Source organism: Oncorhynchus nerka, unplaced genomic scaffold (genome assembly GCF_034236695.1).
Source record: "Oncorhynchus nerka isolate Pitt River unplaced genomic scaffold, Oner_Uvic_2.0 unplaced_scaffold_1311, whole genome shotgun sequence".
Classification (NCBI taxonomy): Eukaryota; Metazoa; Chordata; class Actinopteri; order Salmoniformes; family Salmonidae; genus Oncorhynchus; species Oncorhynchus nerka.
The window spans coordinates 96,721-111,693 of NW_027040032.1; the positions used below are offsets into that span (position 1 = coordinate 96,721).

Consider the following 14,973-nt stretch of genomic DNA (forward strand, 5'->3'; position numbering starts at 1 on the left):
TTGTTTGCTAGCAACTTAGCAGCACTTTGCTTATCTGCTTATCTTTTGCCTAATGGCTTCACACACGCACGCACGCACGCACGCACGCACGCACGCACGCACGCACACACACACACACACACACACACACACACACACACACACACACACACACACACACACACACACACACACACACCTCTATAAGAGGAAGTATGAGACAAGGTCTCCCGTTTCAGTGAAAAATGAGATGAAGGTGTGGCCTTCCAGCAGGTAGAGACCAGGGCACCATGGTTTCCTAGAAGGATTTACATGTTCCCCACGACAATAGTGGAGAGCTCTAGAGACAATACCATTGTTACAACACAGTAGGAAGCTATAGAGACGCACAGCTTGGGTACTAGTGAAATGGAATAAACTAAACCAAACCCCTCAAACTACTTCCTGGGAAACATGTTTTCTTGTGTCTTGACGTCCCACTGGTTACCATGTAAAGCAAACACACCTCAGACATAGAATATTCTGAGAAGTGCTGAGATAATACATGATCAATCTGAAAAGAGTGTGCCAGTATCATCAAAACAGATCTTTATATACAGTACCAGGCAAAAGTTTGGACACACCGACTCATTCAAGGGTTTTTCTTTATTTTTTAAAACTATTTTCTACATTGTAGAATAATAGTGAAGACGTCAAAAACTATGAAATAGCACATATTGAATTCTGTAGTAACCAAAAAAGTGTGAAACAAATCAAAATATATTTTAGATTCTTCAAAGTAGCCACCCTTTGCCTTGATGACAGCTCTGCACACTCTTGGCATTCTCTCAACCAGCTTCAGGAGGTAGTCACCTGGAATGCATTTCAATTAACAGGTGTGCCTTGTTAAAAGTTAATTTGTGGAATTTCTTTCCTTCTTAATGCGTTTAAGCCAATCAGTTGTGTTGTGACAAGGTAGGTGTGGTCTATAGAAGATAGCCCTACTTGGTAAAAGACCAAGGGTGTCGGGTACCTTGTCCTCTATATAGGGAGTAGGGTGCCTTGTCCTCTATAGGGAGTAGAGAGCCTTGTCCTCTATAGGGAGTAGGGAGCCAGTTAAACCACACCCTAACTAGTTGCACATTCACTTTACCCCAGGTGGGAACGGTTTTACTTATCATTTAGTCGCAGGAGAGTTAACAAACTGGAAATACTGGCGGAGCAGAAGCAACCTTTGGCCACGGCTGCCTTCTGCCAGTACATGTAGTTGTTGTATGATACAACATTAATTGACTGAGGTTTGGACGACCTTACACCTTCCTACCTGCCTGCATGAGTATGAAACAACAAGAGTTGACCGAAGAGGGATAACTGAAACCTTCCTACCTGCCTGGCAGCCATCCCCAGCTAGATAGATCTCCAACATGGTGGAAGATGGCACTAAGAAAGGAGGAAGGAGGTACGTGTATTTTCATGTTTCATATCCATCTGTTTGTTTTTTACTACAGTTTGACGTATTCAAAGTAACAAAACAGTCATACTGAAGGAATTCTATAGAACGTCACTGTCATACTGAAGGAATTCTATAGAACGTCACTGTACGCACGGAACGCAGGTGTTTTCACAGTAAGTCGCTCTGGATAAGAGCGTCTGCTAAATGACTTAAATGTAAATGTAATGTAACTTAAGTTCACATGTAGGAGGATGCTTGGTTCTGAATGCTCAGCTCAGGTATTTTAACGTCCAACTAACTATCAGTCCAGGAGTCAAAATGCAACGTTGTTGACAATTGAGTCCCACTGAGACCAATATCCTCTTTTACAAGGAACTTCTACAAATCACATATTATTATTTTTTTGATAAGAATCAAAGGAGAAGAAGGATGTTAGAATTGTGAACATTAGAATTTAAAATACATCCCTGTTCTAGAAATAAATACAAGATAAATGTTACAATGTGAAATCACTATATAGCTGCATGGACATTTTCATACCAACATTTATAAACCAGCCTTGACTGCACTATAGCACCCTATTCCCTATATAGTGCACTACTTTTGACCAGAGTCCTACGGCACCCTATTCCCTATATAGTGCACTACTTTTGACCAGAGTCCTACGGCACCCTATTCCCTATATAGTGCACTACTTTTGACCAGAGTCCTACGTGTCACGATCTTGGTAAAAATGGTCGGACCACATAATTTATTAAAGACGTGAATAAAGGAACTGTGACGACAATGCAGTGCTGACAGGCAACTAAACATAAACAGTAAAGAATAAAGGAACTGTGACGACAATGCAGTGCTAACAGGCAACTAAACATAAACAGTAAAGAATAAAGGAACTGTGACGACAATGCAGTGCTAACAGGCAACTAAACATAAACAGTAAAGAATAAAGGAACTGTGACGACAATGCAGTGCTAACAGGCAACTAAACATAAACAGTAAAGAATAAAGGAACTGTGACGACAATGCAGTGCTAACAGGCAACTAAACATAAACTATAAAGAATAAAGGAACTGTGATGACAATGCAGTGCTAACAGGCAACTAGACATGAACTGTGACGACAATGCAGTGCTAACAGGCAACTAGACATGCAGTGCTAACAGGCAACTAGACATAAACTATAAAGAATAAAGGAACTGTGACGACAATGCAGTGCTAACAGGCAACTAGACATAAACTAGTAAAGAATAAAGGAACTGTGATGACAATGCAGTGCTAACAGGCAACTAGACATGAACTGTGACGACAATGCAGTGCTAACAGGCAACTAAACATAAACAGTAAAGAATAAAGGAACTGTGACGACAATGCAGTGCTAACAGGCAACTAAACATAAACAGTAAAGAATAAAGGAACTGTGACGACAATGCAGTGCTAACAGGCAACTAAACATAAACTATAAAGAATAAAGGAACTGTGATGACAATGCAGTGCTAACAGGCAACTAAACATAAACTATAAAGAATAAAGGAACTGTGATGACAATGCAGTGCTAACAGGCAACTAAACATAAACAGTAAAGAATAAAGGAACTGTGACGACAATGCAGTGCTAACAGGCAACTAAACATAAACAGTAAAGAATAAAGGAACTGTGACGACAATGCAGTGCTGACAGGCAACTAAACAGAAACTATATCCCATAACCCATAAACTACCTCCTCATGCCTGTTGCACACAATGTATATACACTTTCTTTTTTTCTACTGTGTTATTGACTTGTTAATTGTTTACTCCATGTGTAACTCTGTGTTGTCTGTTTACACTGCTATGCTTTATCTTGGCCAGAGGTCGCAGTTGCAAATGAGAACTTGAACTCTCAACTAGCCTACCTGGTTAAATAAAGGTGTTCTCAACTAGCCTACCTGGTTAAATAAAGGTGTTCTCAACTAGCCTACCTGGTTAAATAAAGGTGTTCTCAACTAGCCTACCTGGTTAAATAAAGGTGTTCTCAACTAGCCTACCTGGTTAAATAAAGGTGTTCTCAACTAGCCTACCTGGTTAAATAAAGGTGTTCTCAACTAGCCTACCTGGTTAAATAAAGGTGTTCTCAACTAGCCTACCTGGTTAAATAAAGGTGTTCTCAACTAGCCTACCTGGTTAAATAAAGGTGTTCTCAACTAGCCTACCTGGTTAAATAAAGGTGTTCTCAACTAGCCTACCTGGTTAAATAAAGGTGTTCTCAACTAGCCTACCTGGTTAAATAAAGGTGTTCTCAACTAGCCTACCTGGTTAAATAAAGGTGTTCTCAACTAGCCTACCTGGTTAAATAAAGGTGTTCTCAACTAGCCTACCTGGTTAAATAAAGGTGTTCTCAACTAGCCTACCTGGTTAAATAAAGGTGTTCTCAACTAGCCTACCTGGTTAAATAAAGGTGTTCTCAACTAGCCTACCTGGTTAAATAAAGGTGTTCTCAACTGGCCTACCTGGTTAAATAAAGGTGTTCTCAACTAGCCTACCTGGTTAAATAAAGGTGTTCTCAACTAGCCTACCTGGTTAAATAAAGGTGTTCTCAACTAGCCTACCTGGTTAAATAAAGGTGTTCTCAACTAGCCTACCTGGTTAAATAAAGGTGTTCTCAACTAGCCTACCTGGTTAAATAAAGGTGTTCTCAACTAGCCTACCTGGTTAAATAAAGGTGTTCTCAACTAGCCTACCTGGTTAAATAAAGGTGTTCTCAACTAGCCTACCTGGTTAAATAAAGGTGTTCTCAACTAGCCTACCTGGTTAAATAAAGGTGTTCTCAACTAGCCTACCTGGTTAAATAAAGGTGTTCTCAACTAGCCTACCTGGTTAAATAAAGGTGTTCTCAACTAGTCTACCTGGTTAAATAAAGGTGTTCTCAACTAGCCTACCTGGTTAAATAAAGGTGTTCTCAACTAGCCTACCTGGTTAAATAAAGGTGAGATAAAAATAAAAATATAAAAACAGCTGGAAAAATGTAACTTAAGTTTGATCCCCAATTAGAGACAACGATAACCAGCTGCCTCTAATTGGGAATCATACAAATCACCAACATAGACAATCAAACATAGAACCCCACATAGTAAATATAAACTAGAACAACCTTTCTATGGTCAGGACGTGACCTACTCTACCATAGAAAATATAAACTAGAACAACCTTTCTATGGCCAGGACGTGACCTACTCTACCATAGAAAATATAAACTAGAACAACCCCCCCCAGTCACACCCTGACCTACTCTACCATAGAAAATATAAACTAGAACAATCCCCCAGTCACGCCCTGACCTACTCTACCATAGAAAATATAAACTAGAACAACCTTTCTATGGTCAGGACGTGACCTACTCTACCATAGAAAATATAAACTAGAACAACCTTTCTATGTTCAGGACGTGACCTACTCTACCATAGAAAATATAAACTAGAACAACCTTTCTATGGCCAGGACGTGACCTACTCTACCATAGAAAATATAAACTAGAACAACCCCCCAGTCACACCTGACCTACTCTACCATAGAAAATATAAACTAGAACAATCCCCAGTCACGCCCTGACCTACTCTACCATAGAAAATATAAACTAGAACAACCTTTCTATGGTCAGGACGTGACCTACTCTACCATAGAAAATATAAACTAGAACAACCTTTCTATGGTCAGGACGTGACCTACTCTACCATAGAAAATATAAACTAGAACAACCTTTCTATGGCCAGGACGTGACCTACTCTACCATAGAAAATATAAACTAGAACAACCCCCCCAGTCACACCCTGACCTACTCTACCATAGAAAATATAAACTAGAACAATCCTCCAGTCACGCCTGACCTACTCTACCATAGAAAATATAAACTAGAACAACCTTTCTATGGTCAGGACGTGACCTACTCTACCATAGAAAATATAAACTAGAACAACCTTTCTATGGTCAGGACGTGACCTACTCTACCATAGAAAATATAAACTAGAACAACCTTTCTATGGCCAGGACGTGACCTACTCTACCATAGAAAATATAAACTAGAACAACCCCCCCAGTCACACCCTGACCTACTCTACCATAGAAAATATAAACTAGAACAATCCCCCAGTCACGCCCTGACCTACTCTACCATAGAAAATATAAACTAGAACAACCTTTCTATGGTCAGGACGTGACCTACTCTACCATAGAAAATATAAACTAGAACAACCTTTCTATGGTCAGGACGTGACCTACTCTACCATAGAAAATATAAACTAGAACAACCTTTCTATGGCCAGGACGTGACCTACTCTACCATAGAAAATATAAACTAGAACAACCCCCCCAGTCACACCCTGACCTACTCTACCATAGAAAATATAAACTAGAACAATCCCCCAGTCACGCCCTGACCTACTCTACCATAGAAAATATAAACTAGAACAACCTTTCTATGGTCAGGACGTGACCTACTCTACCATAGAAAATATAAACTAGAACAACCTTTCTATGGTCAGGACGTGACCTACTCTACCATAGAAAATATAAACTAGAACAACCTTTCTATGGTCAGGACGTGACCTACTCTACCATAGAAAATATAAACTAGAACAACCCGCCCAGTCATGCCCTGACCTACTCTACCATAGAAAATATAAACTAGAACAACCTTTCTATGGTCAGGATGTGACCTACTCTACCATAGAAAATATAAACTAGAACAACCTTTCTATGGTCAGGATGTGACCTACTCTACCATAGAAAATATAAACTAGAACAACCTTTCTATGGTCAGGACGTGACCTACTCTACCATAGAAAATATAAACTAGAACAACCCGCCCAGTCACGCCCTGACCTACTCTACCATAGAAAATATAAACTAGAACAACCTTTCTATGGTCAGGATGTGACCTACTCTACCATAGAAAATATAAACTAGAACAACCTTTCTATGGTCAGGACGTGACCTACTCTACCATAGAAAATATAAACTAGAACAACCCCCCAGTCACGCCCTGACCTACTCTACCATAGAAAATATAAACTAGAACAACCTTTCTATGGTCAGGACGTGACACTATGCGAGGAAGGGATGGCCTCATGTTCCATTCCTATGAATGAATATGTAGATATGGCACTAATATAATGCATACACTGTACGAATATGTAGATATGGCATTAATATAATGTATACACTATGAATATGTAGATATGGCATTAATATAATGTATACACAGTACGAATATGTAGATATGGCACTAATATAATACAAGTTCCCATATCAGATCTACAAACATACTGTATGAATGTAACCCAACATAATCATGAAAACACTGTCACCAGATAGTGATAGATGAAGTTGGTGGTGTTGTGTGCTTAGTGAACGGGTGATTTGGGAAAAGGGCCTGTTGCCATATGAAGATGACCTTTTCTCTGTATGAATATGTAGATATGGCACTAATATAATGCATATACTGTATAAATATGTAGATATGGCACTAATATAATGCATATACTGTATGAATATGTAGATATGGCACTAATATAATGCATATACTGTATGAATATGTAGATATGGCACTAATATAATGCATATACTGTATGAATATGTAGATATGGCACTAATATAATGCATATACTGTATGAATATGTAGATATGGCACTAATATAATGCATATACTGTATGAATATGTAGATATGGCACTAATATAATGCATATACTGTATGAATATGTAGATATGGCACTAATATAATGCATATACTGTATGAATATGTAGATATGGCACTAATATAATGTATACACTATGTAGATATGTCATTAATATAATGTATACACTATGAATATGTAGATATGCCACTAATATAATGTATACACTATGATTATGTATATATGGCATTAATATAATGTATACACTATGAATATGTAGATATGGCATTAATATAATGCAAATACAGTATGGATATGTAGATATGTCATTAATATAATGTATACACTATGTAGATATGTCATTAATATAATGTATACACTATGAATATGTAGATATGCCACTAATATAATGCATTGTCACGAACCGGCTCAAAGCCAAAAGGGAGACAACGTGGAGATAAGGAGTAACAAAATATATATTTATTAAATAAAGTAAACTAAGTACAATATACAATGGTGTGTGTAATCAGTAGTGTAAGTGAGTGTTTTGCATGAATGTGATAATGCAGGGTGTTGAAAGATGCCAAAGCAAACAACCAAAAACCACCAAGATACACAACAAAATCTATAAAGGTGTCTGCATGGAGAGAGTCTCCTCCATGAATGGGGAAGTGGTGTATTTATCCTGGGAGACACCGGGCCCAGGTGTGTCTGCATGGAGAGAGTCTCCTCCATGAATGGGGAAGTGGTGTATTTATCCTGGGAGACACCGGGCCCAGGTGTGTCTGCATGGAGAGAGTCTCCTCCATGAATGGGGAAGAGGTCTATTTATCCTGGGAGACACCGGGCCCAGGTGTGTCTGCATGGAGAGAGTCTCCTCCATGAATGGGGAAGAGGTCTATTTATCCTGGGAGACACCGGGCCCAGGTGTGTCTGCATGGAGAGAGTCTCCTCCATGAATGGGGAAGTGGTGTATTTATCCTGGGAAACACCGGGCCCAGGTGTGTCTGCATGGAGAGAGTCTCCTTCATGAATGGGGAAGTGGTGTATTTATCCTGGGAGACACCGGGCCCAGGTGTGTCTGCATGGAGAGAGTCTCCTCCATGAATGGGGAAGAGGTCTATTTATCCTGGGAGACACCGGGCCCGGGTGTGTCTGCATGGAGAGAGTCTCCTCCATGAATGGGGAAGTGGTGTATTTATCCTGGGAAACACCGGGCCCAGGTGTGTCAGCATGGAGAGAGTCTCCTCCATGAATGGGGAAGTGGTGTATTTATCCTGGGACACATCGGGCCCAGGTGTGTCTGCATGGAGAGAGTCTCCTCCATGAATGGGGAAGTGGTGTATTTATCCTGGGAAACACCGGGCCCGGGTGTGTCTGCATGGAGAGAGTCTCCTCCATGAATGGGGAAGTGGTGTATTTATCCTGGGACACACCTGGCCCAGGTGTTTCCCATGTAGCTGACGACCCTCCCAACTCCGCCCACCGGCATCCTAATAAGGAAAACAAGAGCAAAGAGAGAATACGGCAGACAAAGTGGGAGGGTCGTCACATGCATATACTGTATGAATATGTAGATATGCCACTATTATTATTATTATTTTTTTTAAACCTTTATTTAACTAGGCAAGTCAGTTAACAAACTCTGATTTTCAATGACGGCCTAGGAACAGTGGGTTAACTGCCTGTTCAGGGGCAGAACGACAGATTTGTACCTTGTCAGCTCAGGGATTTGAACTTGCAACTTTTCAGTTACTAGTCCAATGCTCTAACCACTAGGCTACCCTGCCGCTCCAATGCATATATTATAATGCATATACTGTATTATTATTGATCTGGATTATTGCCCTGCTATGTTGAGGCAGGAAAGCACACAGACATTTCACTGAACCTTTTAAACCTGTTGGAAAACTGAACGTGACAAATAAAATGTGATCTCTCTGTCTCTCTCCTCTCCTCTCCTCTCCTCTCCTCTCCTCTCCTCTCCTCCCAGTAAAGAGATGGCTGAAGGCAGGAGATACTGCGGGTGGTCCAGTTTCCGTTGGTGTTTCCTCATCCTGCTCCTCATAGCAACGGTCTTCTTCTACTTCGGCGATCGGTCAGTAGAGTGGGTCCCTTCCCTAGACAAGGCGTCAAAATGGTGGGCGGAATTGCGTGTCGGTTCAGTCAGCAGATCTGGTTCTACCAACACCAGTAGTGAAGCAGTTTCTCTCAACTCCACTGGTTTTACCATAGACGCTCATGAAACTGCGTCTGCCAATTCAACAGATCGTCAGACTTCACGTATCCACTCTACTCAACAGGCCATCGAACTCAACACAACATATCATGAAACTAGTTCCATCACCTCTGCACTGACCATCATCACTAATCTGATCACAGAGGTCAAGGCAGTTCTGGCCACTCCTCCTCCGTATGTGTCCCCAGGACCGTACCATGTAGAATACCCATCAGAGTACATCTTCATCCTGGATGAGCCAGAGAAATGCGGGAGAAGAACCCCTTCCTGGTTCTGATGGTGCCAGTGGCGCCCTATAACAGGGAGGCTCGTGAGGCTGTCCGCAGGACTTGGGGCAGTGAGAGGCAGGTACTGGGCAAAGAGGTCCGTCTGTTCTTCCTGCTGGGACTGCCCAGTGGAGAGGAGACAGAGCAGCTCCAGGAGAAGGTGCTGCAGGAGAGCAAAGAGCACCAGGATCTGCTGCAGAGCGACTTCATAGACAGCTACAAAAACCTGACCATCAAGACCATGGTGATGATGGAGTGGCTGAGCTCTCGCTGCCCCAACGCCTCCTACGCCATGAAGATCGACTCAGACATGTTCCTCAACGTGAACACCTTGGTCAACATGCTGCTTCACGCTCCAATGCAGAACTACATGACTGGACTAGTGGCCCAATGGGCCGCCGTTCTAAGAGACCGTAACTCCAAATGGTACCTTCCAATGGAGGTGTTTCCTGAACCAATATATCCACCTTATGCTCTGGGCCTGGGCTATGTCTTCACCTTAGACCTCCCCAGGAAGCTGGTGGAGGCGTCCAGGCATGTTAAAGCCGTCTACATAGAGGATGTGTATCTGGGACTGTGTATGAGACACCTGGGCATCCGGCCTACTGACTCCCCCAGTGGAAACCTCTTCCATGTGTCCCCTGTGGCTTATGACCGCTGCACCTACTCACGGCTGATAGCCACCACCACACACAGTATCACTCACCAGGTCAACGCATGGACAGACCTACACAAACCTGGTCCTCCCTGCTGATCTCATACAGTAACAGACTGACTGATGTACCAATCACTTCCTCGTTGTTTGTTCATACACTAACTAACTAACAAACCAAAAACAAAGAACGTGACGAGGGGATGGGGAAAGGATATACAACATTTCTGGAGAGATCTGAAAGTATCTGTGCAGCAACTCTCCCCATCCAACCTGACAGAGCTTGAGAGGCTCTGCAGAGAAGACTGGGAGAAACTCCCCAAATACAGGTGTGCCAAGCTTCTAGCGTCATACCCAAGACTCAAGGCTGTAATCGCTGCCAAAGGTGCTTCAACAAAGTACTGAGCAAAGGGTCTGAATAGTTATGTAATATTTCAGTTTTTATTTTTCATTTAAAAAATAAATCCTGTTTTTGCCTTGTCATTATGGGGTATTTTGTGTAAATTGATGAGGGGAAAGAACTAATCAATTTTAGAATAAGGCTTTAACCTACCAAAATGTGGAAAAGGTGTCAAGGTGTCTGAACACTTTCCAAAGGCACTGTATACCTGGGTGAAGAACATTAACACCCTGAAGACCAGTTTCTTCACGTTACGTCCTTTGGGAGAATGTTGTTTTTCTCTGAACCGAGGCAGACACCTTGCTACACCGGTTTTTGATTCCTAAGGCTTTTTTTAAACAAAGACTGAGAGCAGCAGTTATCTGTCTAACGTGGACATGGTGATGGACAGGACTAAGAAATGGATGCAATGGGTTGGGTCTGTCTGTGGTGAATGTGTGCACTACACTGAAGCAGCAGAAACCCAGAACAAGTTAAACAGGTTTATCGTAATAGAGACTAGTTGGCTGTGTTTAGACAGGCAGCCCAATTCTGATCTTTTTCCCACTAATTGTTCATTTGACCAATCACATCTCTTTCAGAGCTGATGTGATGGTGAAAAGTCTAAACACAGCCACTGCACTTAATCATCAGCTTTGCCTCTTTTCCCAGAGCAAACTGTAACAGGTTCATTTGACCCAGCTTCTCACAACAGGACAAAGAATACTGGAGCAACAGGACATGTAGATTATAATGAACAACTTGTTTGGTTGTTGTAAGGGTTGATAAACAGGTGTTATACTCTGCTAGCCAGTACCTCCCCTAACCAGGTGTTCTACTCTGCTAGCCCAGTACCTCCCCTAACCAGGGGTTCTACTCTGCTAGCCAGTACCTCCCCTAACCAGGGGTTCTACTCTGCTAGCCAGTACCTCCCCTAACCAGGTGTTCTACTCCCCTCAGCCAGTACCTCCCCTAACCAGGTGTTCTACTCTGCTAGCCAGCACCTCCCCTAACCAGGTGTTCTACTCTGCTAGCCAGTACTTCTACTCTGCTAGCCAGTACCTCCCCTAACCAGTGCTAGCCAGTACCTCCCCTAACCAGGGGTTCTACTCTGCTAGCCAGTACCTCCCCTAACCAGGTGTTCTACTCTGCTAGCCAGTACCTCCCCTAACCAGGTGTTCTACTCTGCTAGCCAGTACCTCCCCTAACCAGGTCTTCTACTCTGCTAGCCAGTACCTCCCCTAACCAGGGGTTCTACTCTGCTAGCCAGTACCTCCCCTAACCAGGTGTTCTACTCTGCTAGCCAGCACCTCCCCTAACCAGGTGTTCTACTCTGCTAGCCAGTACCTCCCCTAACCAGGTGTTCTACTCTGCTAGCCAGTACCTCCCCTAACCAGGTGTTCTACTCTGCTAGCCAGTACCTCCCCTAACCAGGTGTTCTACTCTGCTAGCCAGTACCTCCCCTAACCAGGTGTTCTACTCTGCTAGCCCAGTACCTCCCCTAACCAGGGGTTCTACTCTGCTAGCCAGTACCTCCCCTAACCAGGGGTTCTACTCTGCTAGCCCAGTACCTCCCCTAACCAGGGGTTCTACTCTACTAGCCAGTACCTCCCCTAACCAGGGGTTCTACTCTGCTAGCCAGCACCTCCCCTAACCAGGTGTTCTACTCTGCTAGCCAGTACCTCCTCTAACCAGGTGTTCTACTCTGCTAGCCAGTACCTCCTCTAACCAGGTGTTCTACTCTGCTAGCCAGTACCTCCTCTAACCAGGGGTTCTACTCTGCTAGCCAGTACCTCCTCTAACCAGGGGTTCTACTCTGCTAGCCAGCACCTCCCCTAACCAGGTGTTCTACTCTGCTAGCCAGTACCTCCTCTAACCAGGTGTTCTACTCTGCTAGACAGCACCTCCTCTAACCAGGTGTTCTACTCTGCTAGCCAGTACCTCCCCTAACCAGGTGTTCTACTCTGCTAGCCAGTACCTCCCCTAACCAGGTGTTCTACTCTGCTAGCCAGTACCTCCCCTAACCAGGTCTTCTACTCTGCTAGCCAGTACCTCCCCTAACCAGGTGTTCTACTCTGCTAGCCAGTAACTCCCCTAACCAGGTCTTCTACTCTGCTAGCCAGTACCTCCTCCAACCAGGTGTTCTACTCTGCTAGCCAGTACCTCCCCTAACCAGGTGTTCTACTCTGCTAGACAGTACCTCCCCTAACCAGGTCTTCTACTCTGCTAGCCAGTACCTCCCCTAACCAGGTGTTCTACTCTGCTAGCCAGTACCTCCCCCTAACCAGGTGTTCTACTCTGCTAGCCAGTACCTCCCCTAACCAGGTGTTCTACTCTGCTAGCCAGTACCTCCCCTAACCAGGTGTTCTACTCTGCTAGCCAGTACCTCCCCTAACCAGGTGTTCTACTCTGCTAGCCAGTACCTCCCCTAACCAGGTGTTCTACTCTGCTAGCCAGTACCTCCCCTAACCAGGTGTTCTACTCTGCTAGCCAGTACCTCCCCTAACCAGGTGTTCTACTCCGCTAGCCAGTACCTCCACTAACCAGGTGTTCTACTCCGCTAGCCAGCACCTCCCCTAACCAGGTGTTCAACTCCGCTAGCCAGCACCTCCCCTAACCAGGTGTTCAACTCCGCTAGCCAGTACCTCCCCTAACCAGGTGTTCTACTCTGCTAGCCAGTACCTCCCCTAACCAGGTGTTCTACTCTGCTAGCCAGTACCTCCCCTAACCAGGTGTTCTACTCTGCTAGCCCAGTACCTCCCCTAACCAGGGGTTCTACTCTGCTAGCCAGTACCTCCCCTAACCAGGGGTTCTACTCTGCTAGCCCAGTACCTCCCCTAACCAGGGGTTCTACTCTGCTAGCCAGTACCTCCCCTAACCAGGGGTTCTACTCTGCTAGCCAGCACCTCCCCTAACCAGGTGTTCTACTCTGCTAGCCAGTACCTCCTCTAACCAGGTGTTCTACTCTGCTAGCCAGTACCTCCTCTAACCAGGGGTTCTACTCTGCTAGCCAGTACCTCCTCTAACCAGGGGTTCTACTCTGCTAGCCAGCACCTCCCCTAACCAGGTGTTCTACTCTGCTAGCCAGTACCTCCTCTAACCAGGTGTTCTACTCTGCTAGACAGCACCTCCTCTAACCAGGTGTTCTACTCTGCTAGCCAGTACCTCCCCTAACCAGGTGTTCTACTCTGCTAGCCAGTACCTCCCCTAACCAGGTGTTCTACTCTGCTAGCCAGTACCTCCCCTAACCAGGTGTTCTACTCTGCTAGCCAGTACCTCCCCTAACCAGGTCTTCTACTCTGCTAGCCAGTACCTCCCCTAACCAGGTCTTCTACTCTGCTAGCCAGTAACTCCCCTAACCAGGTCTTCTACTCTGCTAGCCAGTACCTCCTCCAACCAGGTGTTCTACTCTGCTAGCCAGTACCTCCCCTAACCAGGTGTTCTACTCTGCTAGCCAGTACCTCCCCTAACCAGGTCTTCTACTCTGCTAGCCAGTACCTCCCCTAACCAGGTGTTCTACTCTGCTAGCCAGTACCTCCCCCTAACCAGGTGTTCTACTCTGCTAGCCAGTACCTCCCCTAACCAGGTGTTCTACTCTGCTAGCCAGTACCTCCCCTAACCAGGTGTTCTACTCTGCTAGCCAGTACCTCCCCTAACCAGGTGTTCTACTCTGCTAGCCAGTACCTCCCCTAACCAGGTGTTCTACTCTGCTAGCCAGTACCTCCCCTAACCAGGTGTTCTACTCTGCTAGCCAGTACCTCCCCTAACCAGGTGTTCTACTCTGCTAGCCAGTACCTCCACTAACCAGGTGTTCTACTCCGCTAGCCAGTACCTCCCCTAACCAGGTGTTCAACTCCGCTAGCCAGCACCTCCCCTAACCAGGTGTTCAACTCCGCTAGCCAGCACCTCCCCTAACCAGGTGTTCTACTCCGCTAGCCCAGTACCTCCACTAACCAGGTGTTCTACTCCGCTAGCCCAGTACCTCCCCTAACCAGGTGTTCTACTCCGCTAGCCCAGTACCTCCACTAACCAGGTGTTCTACTCTGCTAGCCCAGTACCTCCCCTAACCAGGGGTTCTACTCCGCTAGCCCAGTACCTCCCCTAACCAGGGGTTCTACTCCGCTAGCCCAGTACCTCCCCTAACCAGGTGTTCTACTCCGCTAGCCAGCACCTCCCCTAACCAGGTGTTCTACTCCGCTAGCCCAGTACCTCCACTAACCAGGTGTTCTACTCTGCTAGCCAGTACCTCCCCTAACCAGGGGTTCTACTCCGCTAGCCAGCACCTCCCCTAACCAGGTGTTCTACTCCGCTAGCCCAGTACCTCCACTAACCAGGTGTTCTACTCTGCTAGCCAGCACCTCCCCTAACCAGGGGTTCTACTCC

General features: G+C 44.8%; 1 pseudogene; it reads left to right on the forward strand.

Annotated features, from left to right (window-relative positions):
- Positions 1 to 1,032: 1,032 nt before the first annotated feature.
- LOC115120774 (beta-1,3-galactosyltransferase 1-like) lies at positions 1,033 to 10,609 on the forward strand (annotated as a pseudogene).
- Positions 10,610 to 14,973: the final 4,364 nt, after the last annotated feature.